Raw genomic sequence first — 13,306 nt, 5'->3', positions numbered from 1 at the left:
AAAGTGCCTAATCGAAAGATGAGGTTCTGTTCCTGGAGCTAACAATGAGTTTCATTGGAACACTGCAGGAGGCCAGGGAAGGTGAGGTCAGAGTGGGAGCAAGGTGGAGAATTAAAATGATGGATGACCGGAAGCTCAGGGTCATGCTTGTGGACTGAATGGAGGTGATCTGCAAAACGGTCACCCAGTCTGCATTTGGTCTCCCTGTTGTATAGGTCCACATTGATGCATCGAAAAGTGTCTCAGTTCCTTAATTGTCTAGTCAATAGACTTTTGTGGTGTTATAAAATTCCTGTTATTATCATCTTGACAATAATTAGATTTGAACGTGAAAGTCTTATCAATTAATTGTTAAATATTACCATTTCTAGTTCATACTGGATCCAATCCGCTTTGGTTTGATGTGCAATTTTTCATGATGAGATTCATTACAAGAGGATTTATTATAACAGGTTCACTGTAAAAGAGTCACTTTAATTAAACCAAGTCACAGTACCACTTGCATGTCAGCCACCATGAAAATCACATAAAGAATGATGACAGAAATAGCATACTTATAATTTGCACATTTAATCAAATTATTATGCATTTTAATGCAGAGCCATTCCATCATGAATTTCTTTGACAGGAAAGAAAATATTATTAAATTCTGACAAGTTTATACCAGTAATACATAAGCCTGTACATACAACTGGATAATTGAATGAACCTTTGAAAGCTAACCAATTCCAGCATGTCATTTCAACCAGGGAGAATATTTTCTGAATTTCTCAATTCTTCTCTGGCTAGTGCAAAGAATTCAGAGAAGTGTGAAGTGATATATTTTGATGGGAAGAACAAGGAGAGACAATATAAAATAAAGGGTACAATTCTAAAGTAGGGGACATCAATTGGGGTATATGTGCACAAATCGTTGATGGTAGCAGGGCAGGTTGAGAAAGTGGTTGAAAAAGGTATACAGGATCCCAGGCTTTATAAGTAGAGGCATAAAGTACAGAGCATGGAAATTATGGTGAACCTTTATAAAACACTGGTTCGGCTTCAACTAGAGCACTGTGTACAATTGTGGGCACCACACTTTAGGAAGGATGCATAGGCATTAGAGAGGGTGCAGAAAAGATTTCTGAGAATGGTTCAGGGGATGAGAAATTTCAGTTAATACAATTGATTGGAGAGGCTGGGGTTGTTGTCCTTAGAGAAGTGAAGGTTGAGAGGAGATTTAATACAGGTGTTCAAAATCATCAGGGGTCTGGACAGAGTAGATAGAGGGAAACTGTTCTGATTGATGGAAGGGTCGAAAACCAGAGGACATCAATTGAAAGTGATTGGCAAAAGAACCAGAGGTGACATGAGGAAAAACTTTTTCACACAGTGAGCGGTTAGGATCTGGAATGCACTGCCTGACAGTGTGGTGGAGGCAGATTGAATTGTGGCTTTAAAAAGGGAATTGAATAATTATCTGAAGAGAAAAGATATGCAGGACTGCAGGGAAAAGGCAGTGGTGTGTGACTAGCTGAGTTGCTCTTGCAGAGTACCATTATGGACACGGTGGATCGATTGACCTTCTTCTGTGCTGTAACAATTCTGTGATTCTCGTACAATGAAATATTAGGAACATAGGAACAGGAGATTGTCCTTCAGCCCTTCGGGCCTATTCGCCAGTTAATTAGATCATGGCTGATCTCAACTCTATTTACCTACCTTGGTTTCATATTGCTTAATACCCTTAATGAGCAAAAATCTATCAATCTCATATTTCAAATTTTTGTTTGGTCTAGCCTCAAGCAGCTTCTTGGAAGAGTGGGTTCCAAAGTTCCACTGCACTTTATGTGAAGAAGTGTTTCCTGACATCACCATTGAACTGTCTAATCTTAATGTTAAGGTTATGCCCCCTTATTCCAGGCTTCCCATTGGAGGAATTGGGTTTTTCTCTACCTGTTCTATTATATCTTTGAATCATCTTAACCATCTCAATTATGGCACCCCTTAAACTTCTATCGGGCAAGCTATGGAATGCAAGCCTAATCTATGCAATCTCATAAAAGGCAGCTAACATAAAAAGGAATCCAGAAGTCTTCTATAAGCATAGTAATAGTAAAAAGGTATTAAGAGAAGGGGTGGGGATGATTAGGGTCCAAAAAGGGGATCTACACATAGAAGCAGAAGGCATGGTAGAGGTACTAAATAAGTATTATGCATCTGTCTTTACTCAGGAAGGAGTTGCTGTCAAAGTCATAATGAAAGAGGAGGTATTGAGACACTGGATGGGATAAAAATTGATAAAGAGGAGGTACTTGAAAGGCTGGCTGTACTTAAATTAATAAGTCACCAGGACCAGATGGGATGCATCTGAGGATAGTGAGGGAATTAAGGAAAGATATTGTGGGTAGACTGGGCATAATCTTCCAATTCTCCTTAGATACAGGTGTGGTGCCAGAGGACTAGAGAATTGGAAATGTTACACCCTTGTTCAGAAAGGGTGTAAGGATAAATCCAGTAACTACAAACCAGTCAGTTTAACATGAGAGGTGGGAAAGCTTTTAGAAACCAGGACAAGTGTGAATTTTGTTAGAGACAAATCATGCTTACTGACTTGATTGAGTTTTTTGATGAAGTAACGGAGAGAATTGATAAGGGCAATGCAGTTGATGTGCTGTGCATAGACCTCCAAAAGGTATTTGATGAAGTGCCACATAATAGGCTTGCCAGCAAAGTTGAAGCACAGGGAATAAAAGGGACAGTGGAAGTATGGATACAAAGTTGGCTGAGTGACAGAAAACAGAGAATAGTAGTGAATGGTTGTTTTTCGGACTGGAGGAGGGTATATCGTGTGGTTCCCCAGAGATCGGCACTAGGATCGCAGTTTATCTTGATATTGATTAATGACCTATGTTGTGATACCACTTTAACAGTCTGAGTACTTCACACATCATCAGAGGAAGTGACATCAACCAACACGTGATAACTCAGTTGGAGTTATGTTAGTGATCTAGTCACACGTGTATTATAAAGCTCTCTTGTAAACCAGTTACTTAATAATAAAGAACCCACTCTGATTACCTTTCAACTCATCGTTTAGTTGCTGATGAAGGCAACAACACAACAACCTAGACTTGGTGTGGAGAGCACAATTTCAAAGTTTGCAAATGACACAAAACTTGGAAATATTGTCAACAGTGAGGAGGATAGTGATAGAATTCAAGAAGACGTAAACAGGCTGGTGGAACGGATGGACATGTAGCACATGAAATTTAATGCAGAGAAGTGTGACATGATACATTTTGGTGGAAAGAATGAGGAGAGGCAATATAACAAATGGGGGGGAATTCTAAAGGATGTGCAGGAACAGAGAGACCTGGAGGTATATGCGCACAAATCATTAATGGTGGCAGGCAGGTTGAGAAAGTGGTCAACAACGCATACAGGATCCAAGGCTTTACAAATAGAGACGTAGAGTACAAAAGCAAGGAAGTTATAATTGACCTTTAGAAAACATTAATTCAGCCTCAACTGGAGTAGTAATAGTAGTGATCTCCCCGAAGACATGTCTGCTGCTCATTTCTTCACGCCTCAGTCCTATGCTTTCCTCGTCAGTTGCTTGTATGAGCCTCCCATTTTTTTTAACTTCCATGAGAAATGAGCGATATGACTCAACTGGAGTATTGTGTCCAATTCTGGGTTCCACACTTTAGGAAGGATGTGAAGGCATTGGAGAGGTTGGCAGAAAAGATTTATGAGAATAGTTCCAGATTGAGGGTAGAGTGGAGGCACTGCTGTTGTTCTCTTTAGAGAAGAGAAGTTTGAGAGGAGATTTGATAGAGGTGTTCAAAATTTTCAGGAGTATAAACAGAGTAAATGGAGAGTAATTGTTTCCATTGGCAGAAGGGTTAAGAACTGGAGGACACTGATATAAGGTGAATGACAAAAGAACCAATAGCGACATGCGGAAAAACTATTTTACAAAGTGAGTGTTTAGGATCTGGAATGCTCTGCCTGACAGTGTGGTAGAGGCTGATTTAATTGTGGCTTTCAAAAGGGAACTGGATAAGCACCTGAAGGTAAAACATTTGTAGGGCTATGGGGACAAGGTGAGTGAATGGGACTGGATGAGTTACTCTTGCAGAAGGCTGGCACAGACCTGATGGGCCAAATGGCCTCCTTCTGTGCTGTAACCATTCTATGATTCATAATTTAACACTCTAAGCCCTTCTGGTAAATCTGTGCTGCAACCACCCCCCCTCCAAGGTCAATAGGTCCTTCTAGAGGTGGAGTGCCCAAAGCAGAACACAGTTCTCCAGAAAGGGTCTCACAAAGGCACTATGCAACTCAATCATAATCACCATCCTTCGTATTCCAGTCCCCTTGAACAGTCAACAGTCCATTTGTGTTGCTGATTCCTTTTTATACCCATCTACAAGGTTTTAATACCCCCAGTGTTCACGTGGGTCTTTCCAGGCAGGAACTGGAGATATTGCAAACATGTCCCAGTAAGCTATCTATTGCAGCATCCAGGAGGTGACAGAGGCCATATACTTCAGACATGGGGACTTCACCATCTTCTCACTCAGGAAGGACAAATAAGATGAAAAAGCATGAGGCTTTGCCAGATAGTGAGAATCTTGATGGTGTGGGGCACCATTGATTGCAATCATGTGGTTTTGCAGGTTCCCCATGACAACAGGGAAAGGTTCAGGAACCAAAAGGGCTTCCATTTGATAAATGTGCAGAAGGTATGTGACGACACCAAGACCTTCATCTTGGTGATTATCCGCTATCCTGGCAGTAGCCATGGTGCATTTACCCTGCACCAGTCAGGCCTATCCACCATCATCGACCCTCCTAGAAGAACCAGAGACTGACTGCTCAGGGACAAAGACTACCCATTCTGTTCATGGCTGATGAGCCCCTTCCACCATCCTATCACATGAGCAGAGCAGGCCTTCCAAAAGAGCTATGGAGCAACTCGGAACATTATGGAGTAGGCAATCGGCCTCCTGAAAAAGTGCTTCCGCTGTCTTGACCACTCAACTGGGGGAGCATTGCAGTGCAAGCCAGAAAGGGTCTCCATGTTTGTAGTGATCTGATGCGTCCTCCACAACCTCACCATTATGAGGGCGCAGTCCTTACCTCCAGGGATCTGGAGGCCAACTCAGGAGGAGGAGAAGAAGAGGAGGAGGAAGCAGAACAGGAGGAGGCAGGGAAGAGGCATCCTGGATCCCCTGAAACTGGACAGGCTGTCAGAGAGCACATTATGAGACTCTGTTTCCACTGGGCCAAAACTTCCACAGACCAACATGAACCCATCATTCCCTACCATCACATTCATCTGAGTTGTCCCATCACAGCATCCCCTTGGCCACCATCCAGCAGTAAAAGCCACAACAAAAATATACTTGATTCATTAAAAAATTGTAAAAATGCATTACAAAACAATTCAAATTGGACATTTCATAAAATGCACTAAAGATCAGTTTCTTTCAATACAGAACATGAGGTGCCTCACTACTCTTGCCTTTCCAGTTTATATTTACACTGTACATTTTCATTATATACCAAGAAACAGTCTCTGTTGCATACAGCCCAAGGGGTTTTACACAGGTTCCAGACCTCATTACACTATGGCAGGAGCACCTTACACTGTGGTCTTTCCCCATTAAGCCTTTGCAGCAGCTACCCCAAGCTTTAGTGCATCCCAGTCCTGGACCTTGGAATGTGCCAGTCACAACACTCAGTTGTGGACAGTTCTTTGCACTGGAAGACCAACAAGTTTCGGGCAGACCAAAGTGTGTCTTTCACTGAGTTGATGGTCCTCCAACTGCAGTTGATGTTTATCTTGGTGTGCGTCCCTGGGAACAGCCTGTAGAGCACAGAGTCCTGCGATACAGAGCTGCTCAAGATGAACCTCGACAAAAACCATTGCATCCCTTTCCAGACCAGCAAAAGTGAACTATTGTGCAATCCTTTAGTGCCTGTATTGCAGGTGCCCTTCTCTCTCGTAGTGCTCCTATGTAGTACTGCCCCAGTGAATGCAGTATGGCAGGTGGAAGGCTGCTTCAGGCCACTTTCACTGGTGGAGACTGCAGATGGCCTTGCAGGACACCCTCAAGCAGCTGTGGACCTTTAGGTCCCAGCTTCAGACTGCACCACCTGTGCATGGGTGGCATCAGTCTGGGCTGGCTAGCTGAAAGGCAACAGGAAGGGCACTGGTGGAGTGACTATGGTGGCAGCATGGTGGGTGGACAGCATGTTCGTCCTCCACAGTGCCACTCACACACCTGAGCAATCCCAGTAATCTGTTGGAGAACAAATTGCTGAACTGCAGCAAGAGCCTGCATGCCCCTTTATGCACAATGCTCAATTCACCATCACTCACCTACCAACAATCTCTCTCAAGCATAGCTCAGACTTACATCACAGTTTCGCTTCATCCTCACACACTTAGCACAACTACAAGCCTTGTACCTACAGGCCATAACTTGCACAGACTGCCTGTTATTCAACCATGACAGGCATATCACCCAAATATATTGCACTACACTTACTGACACACTTTCCTCTCTCTTGTAGGACAAGATGGAGCATAACTGCAGGCAACAGCACCTGACTGGCAAGGAACGAGAATGGCTGCATATCCTCATCCTGATGGAAGTGATGATGCTCACCATCACTGGAGTGCCATGACCTAATTCTCCTTCCCACATCCCACCTGCATCTCATCCCACAATCTCTTCTAATTTACAAATTTCAGATGGTCTAAAAATGTATCTTGATTTCCCCCCACACCACTCACCGCAACCTTGTGTCTTTCTCCTTTCAGATACCAAAGTAATGCAAACTGGCCAGGCAGTGCTGCAGGAGAAAGAAATAGAAGAGGAAGAAGAGATTGATGAAGAAGAAATACCATCACTCACTCTCACACTCGAAGCCACCAGCTCAGAAACTGACACTGCAAGTACTTTTGAGAATGACATAGAGGCAGGATCTGCACATTTTGGGACACCAGGCACAGGTGAGATACAGCCAGGGAAGGGGGAAAGAGTTACACAAGCACAATTCTGTTGTAGAGGGCTCCGAAGAGAACTTGGATGGGGTAGTGTACAGCTCCTGACCTCATTACAGCCTTGGTCCAAATATGGATAAAAGAGCTGAATTCAAGAGGTGAGGTAAGAGTGATTGCCCTTGACATCAAGGCAACATTTGACCGAGTACGGCATCAAGACGCCCTAGTAAAATGAAAGTTAATGAAAATCAAAGGGAAAACTCTCCACTGGCTGGAGTCGTATGTAGCACAAAGGAAGATGGTTTTGGTTGTTGGAGCCAATCATCTCAACCCCAAGACATTGCTGCAGCAGTTTCTCAGGGCAATATCCTAGATCTACCCATCTTCAACTGTTTTATCATAAAGTCAGAAGCAGGGATGTTCACTGATGATTGCACTGTTCTCAGTTCCATTCACAACTCCTCATATAGTGATGCAGTCCATAGTCCCCTGCAGCAAGACCTGGACAACATTCAGGTTTGAGCCATTAAGTGGCAAGTACCATTCGCACCACACAAGTGCCAAGCAATGAACAGTTCCAACAAGAGAGTCTAATCACCTCCCCATGACATTCAGAGGTATTACCATCGCTGAATTCCTCACCATCAACATCATGGGGGTTACCATTGACAAGAAATTCAACTGGTCAAGTCACATAAATACTGTGGCTACAACAGCAGGTCAGGAACTGGGTATTCTGTGGCAAGTAACTCATTTCCTGACTCCGCAAAGACTTTCCACCACCTACAAGGCACAAGGCAGGAGTGTGATGGAATACTCTCCACTTGCCTGTATGAGTGCAGCTCCAGCAACACTCCAGAAACTCAACTCCATCCAGGACACAGCAGCCCACTTGATTGGCACCCCATCCACCACCTTAAACATTCACTCCCTCCACCACAGTGGCTGCTGCGCTGCAGAAACTCACCAAGGTTTCTTTAACAACACCTTCCAAACTTGTGATCTCTACCAGCTAGAAAAACAAGGGCAGTAAAGTGTGAGAACACCACCTCTTGCAAGTTTCTCTCCAACTCACACACCATTCTCACTTGGAAATATATCACTGTTCCTTCACCACCGCCGGTTCAAAGTCCTGGAATCCCCTACCTAACAGCATTGTGGATATCCCTAAACCACACAGATTGCAGCAGTTCAAGAAGGCAGCTCTCCACCACCTTCTCAAAGACAATCAGGGATGGGCAATAAATGCTGGCAAGGCCAGTGATGCCACATCCCACGAACAAATAAAAAAAAACTCTTCTACTAACACAGAAACAGCCAGTGGGAATCAATCAGCAACTAACCTGCAAGTGGTTGATGATTTCTGAGTATTGCTGCTGAGAGTGCCTTTCAGCTGCTGAATGCATGTGAAGCTATGCAACATTAAGAGAGGGCAGTAGCTGGAACGTTGAGGTCGAAAATGGCATCATTAGAGTCAAATCAGTGTCACATGCCAACTGACGTCACATTCTGTCTCGTATGCATACTTCCGATGCACAATCCCAGCACCATTGCAAACAACCTACCCAAAATAGTGTCCAGCTCGGCCTACACCAGAAGGGTGTGCAAGCAGCACAGACGCCATTTTGGATACGAAACTGCATCTGTGCTGCTGAAAATATGGGCGTGACACAACTAGCCTGAATATCTCACTAAAGGCTAGGCCTTGGGATTTTGTTTTAAGCCATATAGAACTTATTTCTGAAGAATTAAATCTCTAAGTCTTTGACTCATAGCCAGGAAGCATTTAAATATACATTGACAGATTTCTGTTCTCATATCATTTGAATTTTAGTTCAACTTCCTTCTAAAATCTTAGTAGCATTTCTTAGGAAAGAAGGAACTTCTAAAGATTAATGAGCCAAATGCAAGAACTTCCCACTAAATTCTACCTTCTGCCACCAAATGTCTAAACCACAATTACTTCTACAAGCCAATGGAATGTGGAGACGACCTAATCCAATAACTGAATCTTCCAGTGTTTCATGGTACAGCATGTCAACACCGTAAGCCACTGCCCAGCAGCTAGCTCAGCCTGAGTGTCCATGCTCCCTGATAGTTATAATAATTTTGATAATTTAAGAAGAATGAAAGGAGTTGCATTTATGTAGTGCAGTTCATGGCCTTACGACATCCTAAAACTTTTTACAATGAATTAAGTACTTTTTGATGTACCATTAGTTTTGTAATGTAGAAAACATGACAGACAATATTCAAGGACCCAAAAACAGCAATTAAATAAATGACCAAATCATGTTTTAGCTGGTGGTTGTGGGATAAATATTGAACTCTCCAACTCTTCTTCAAAAAGTGACATGGCATCTTTTACATCCACCTCAGAAAGCAGACAAAGTCTCAAATACTTTTCTATATTGACAATATATCACAATTACTGGTGACAAAGTGAGGGGCATAATAAAGCAAAAATGTGTGCAGAATGATGTAATCAGGAAATGTTAATGGGTTACCTATTTAACATCAATAGACATCAAGGGGGAAATATTATCCTGGCAACGGGGTCTTGACGTCTGGAGAAACCAATGCCAAGAACCCCGTATCGCCACTTTTCCGGAAGACCCGCCAAATGTACTGACAATCGGGCACTTAAGTGGACAGCTGCAGGCCTTCCACCGCATCTAGGATCCACTAGAAGTCCCACCCTTGGAGAGCTGACAGCCAATCAGAGGCCGGCGGCTGCAGCACCACTGCGGAGGCAGTGGCTGCTGCTAGAGGTGACCGTACCGGAGGCCAAGGAATGCCGCTGCACTCAGGGCTCAAGTAGGTCGGGGTGGGAAGGGTCTAACAGGTTGGGGGGGAATCGCAGGGTGGAGGAGGGGGCTCGGCAGCAAGGGCAGGGGGTGGCCCTCAGCGCCCACCCTCGCATCCCCTGCTCCTTTCCTGATGCCGGTTCTTTGTCCCTCATTTGGGCACTGAGTGTCTTCTAACAAGGGACCCCACCCTGCCCACACACCCCCGGAGCCAGTTTCTCATTCCATGCTTCCCGCGTGGCAACAGGCCCACCCGCCGCACAGCTAATTGCAGCTGCAGTGGGAAGAGGCTCTTAATTGGAGGTTAATTGCCCAGTTAAGAGTCTCAATTGGTGGCAGGGCAACAAAGCCATCACAGGCCTTCTCGCCGCGGACTAAATTTTGGCAGAAGCGGGATGGTGTCGGGAACTCTTTCCCCCCGCCACCATCCTCGATTTTATGCTCTCCCCACCTCCAAACCTGCCATGGGCGAAGAGCATAAAATTCCCCCCACCACCACCAGCTCCGCACCCCCCACCCCCCCCGCCCCCCAAGTCTTTGAAGGCAACTTAAATTGAGCGGAGCTTCATTTTATCACATTATTCATTTTGCACTAAATGCTAGGACATAATATCGATTGTATTAAATCACATTCTTAATTACCATTAAGTTAAATAGTAGACATTAATCAACTTTTAATGCGTGGTGTAACCATGGGGAAGCGTATCAGTTTCTATCGTAATTATTAATTAGCTGGGGTCTGAATACCACAAGGTTTATAAAATGATTTGATAAACATTATTGGAACAGCATAGCAGTTACCCAAATATAATCATAATTTCTCTTATATCCTTTTAAACCAATTTAATATGGAAGTTGGGAAAGTAAACAGGAATGTTTATTGTACCAATTAGAATATATGGACCAGTTTACTTAAATCAGATCAACCTAATTGTATAATTCATCAGGTAAACATCATGAGATATATTAGGAACATAGGAATATGAGTAGCTATTCAGCCCCTCAGAAACAAATAAGTACATTCTGTCACAATATTCCTTGGAACATGTGAAAGTTTCATCATCCAATCTAGTTCTGATAAAGTATAAGTATCAGATTTGAGCAACTTGCAAAGGGAGGGCACAATGGTGAGGTCATGTGGCATCTATAACCATCCGAGTTACAAAGAGTCACTGGCCAGCTGGCTGACTGGTTTTCTAGTTGATTATATTTCAAACCACCGACCTAACAATATAGTACATGACCATAGGTAAGGCAGAATCCTAACACAGGCATGTTACTAATCTTGCATTGCAGGCCTCAAACAGACATGGGCTAGATCTTGTGGTCCCACTGCCGCTCAGAAAATGGCGGCCACCTTGCACGGGACCCTCGCCACTGCGCTGCCGTGATTCTGCGGTAGGCAGCCACTTAACAAACTGACGGCAGCCACCCTCCCCCACAAACACGTGGCAAGGTCGGCATCGGCAATGCCATGAACGGTATCAACTGATGCTGGAGCAGGTGTTGACACAATTTTTAAATGGCAACCAGCCCTGCGAGCAAAATGCAGAGTTTACCCTGTCCGCCCCCATCCATAAAATAATGCAGAGTTGACCCCTCCCCCCATCTATGCACAGAATACAGACTTGACCCCGTTCTCCCCTCCCATCCATAATATAATGCAAAGTTGACCCCCTTCCCCTCCTCGGTGGCACCAGCTTCTCATACACAGGAAAGTGAAGGCGTGTGAGTGCTACACGTCAAGCTCAAATGGGAATGGGTGGGAAGATCATGGTGGATGACATTTGAAATTTATGCAGAGTGTTATTTTAAATATTTAAACAAAGGTCCCATCGCAGAGTGGCAGAAGTGCCACCATGGAGCTTCCCCGCCCCGGGAAGATGGGGCACAACAATCCCAGCATTGGGTTGCCTGGCAGCCGATGCCCCTCCGATTCTTTGGCACCCCCCCCCCCACCGCCCCGCCACCGCCACCACAGAACCCGACGTTGGGAGGACAACAAGATCCGGCCCATAAAGTCAGAGTCATTATGGCACAGAGGGGGCTATTCAGTCTATCAAGTCCATGCGGCTCTCTGTAGAGCAATCCAATCAGTCCCATTCCCCTGCTGTATCCCCAGAGTTCTGCAAGTTTATTTCCCTCAAGTGCTCCTTCAATTTCCTTTTGAAATCACTGATCGTCTCTGCTTCCGCCATTCTCATTGGCAGCAAGTTCCAGGTCATTACCACTTGCTGTGTAAAAATGTTCTTCCTCACATTCCCACTGCATCTCTTGCACAAAACCTTCAATCTGTGTCCCCTGGTCCTTGTACATCAGCTAATAGGAACAACTTTTCTTTGTCTACTTTATCTAAACCTGTCATAATCTTGTACACCTCTATCAAATCTCCCCTCAATCTGCTTTTTCAACCTAACCTTATAGCTAAAATCTCTCATCCCTAGAACCATTCTGGTAAATCACTCCTGCAGCCCCTCAAGGACCCTTGCATCCTTCCTAAAGTGCGGTGACCACAACTGGATACAATGGGCTGAATTTTATCAGCACACCGCGCTCTGGGCTCCGCGGCGGTGCGCTGTGAATTTGGCAGCCTTCTGACACAGAAGTGCTGCCGCATAGCCCCCGCGATATTACGCGCGGAGGCTTATCTAAATGGAGGAGGCGAAGTGGCCGCCCCCGATGACATAGAGGTGGCGGCTGCTGCATCTCTGGCAACGGCGTCTGGAGCCGCTACGCAGGCGCCGGCGTCATTTTTAAAGGGCTTCAAGCCCTTCAGGGGAGATTTAAATATTTAACGGTGCCAGTGTCATAAAAATGTCAATAAAAGTTTAATTTAACTTGGAATCCCCTCCCCCCCCTCACTGAGTACACAATACATAAATTGACCTATTTCCCCCGAAAAACAGTTTTTGAATTTCTGAACTTTCCCCCCCGAACTTCAGTATCATTAACCCTCAACCCCTTCCCACCATCCTCACAACCCAAGAGGAATAGTTTTCCCCACTCCCACCCAACGCCCTGATAATTTTATTCCTTACTCCTCCCCACCAGTGTCTCGCCTTGGCGTGCGGGTTTCAGCCAATTGGCCGTAAAATCGGCGTGGGAAGGTAAGTTCATTGCATGTTAACTTATCTAATTTCAATATTTTAATGAAGGCCCCGCCGTTTGGTGCTGGGGGCGTTGGGGTGGGGGGGACCGCACTGAGGCCTCGCCACAGCTGCTAATATCCGGTGGGGCCTTCTCGGCATCGTGGGTTGTGGCGGATTCTCCCACTCGCCTTCCCAACATGACCCCTGGTGCATAGGAGGTGGTAAAATCCAGCCCAATACTTCAGTTGTGGCCTAACCAGAGCTTTATACCAATTCAGCATAACTTCCCTGCTTTTGTACTGAATACCTTTATGACGCCCAAGATCCAATATGTTTTTGCTAACTACTCTCTCAATATGTCCTGCCACCTTCAAATATCAATGCACATGACCCCCCACCCCCCCCCCCCC

This window comes from Heterodontus francisci, chromosome 1, assembly GCF_036365525.1.
Source record: "Heterodontus francisci isolate sHetFra1 chromosome 1, sHetFra1.hap1, whole genome shotgun sequence".
In the NCBI taxonomy this organism is placed as follows: domain Eukaryota; kingdom Metazoa; phylum Chordata; class Chondrichthyes; order Heterodontiformes; family Heterodontidae; genus Heterodontus; species Heterodontus francisci.
This window is presented reverse-complemented; position numbering follows the sequence as displayed.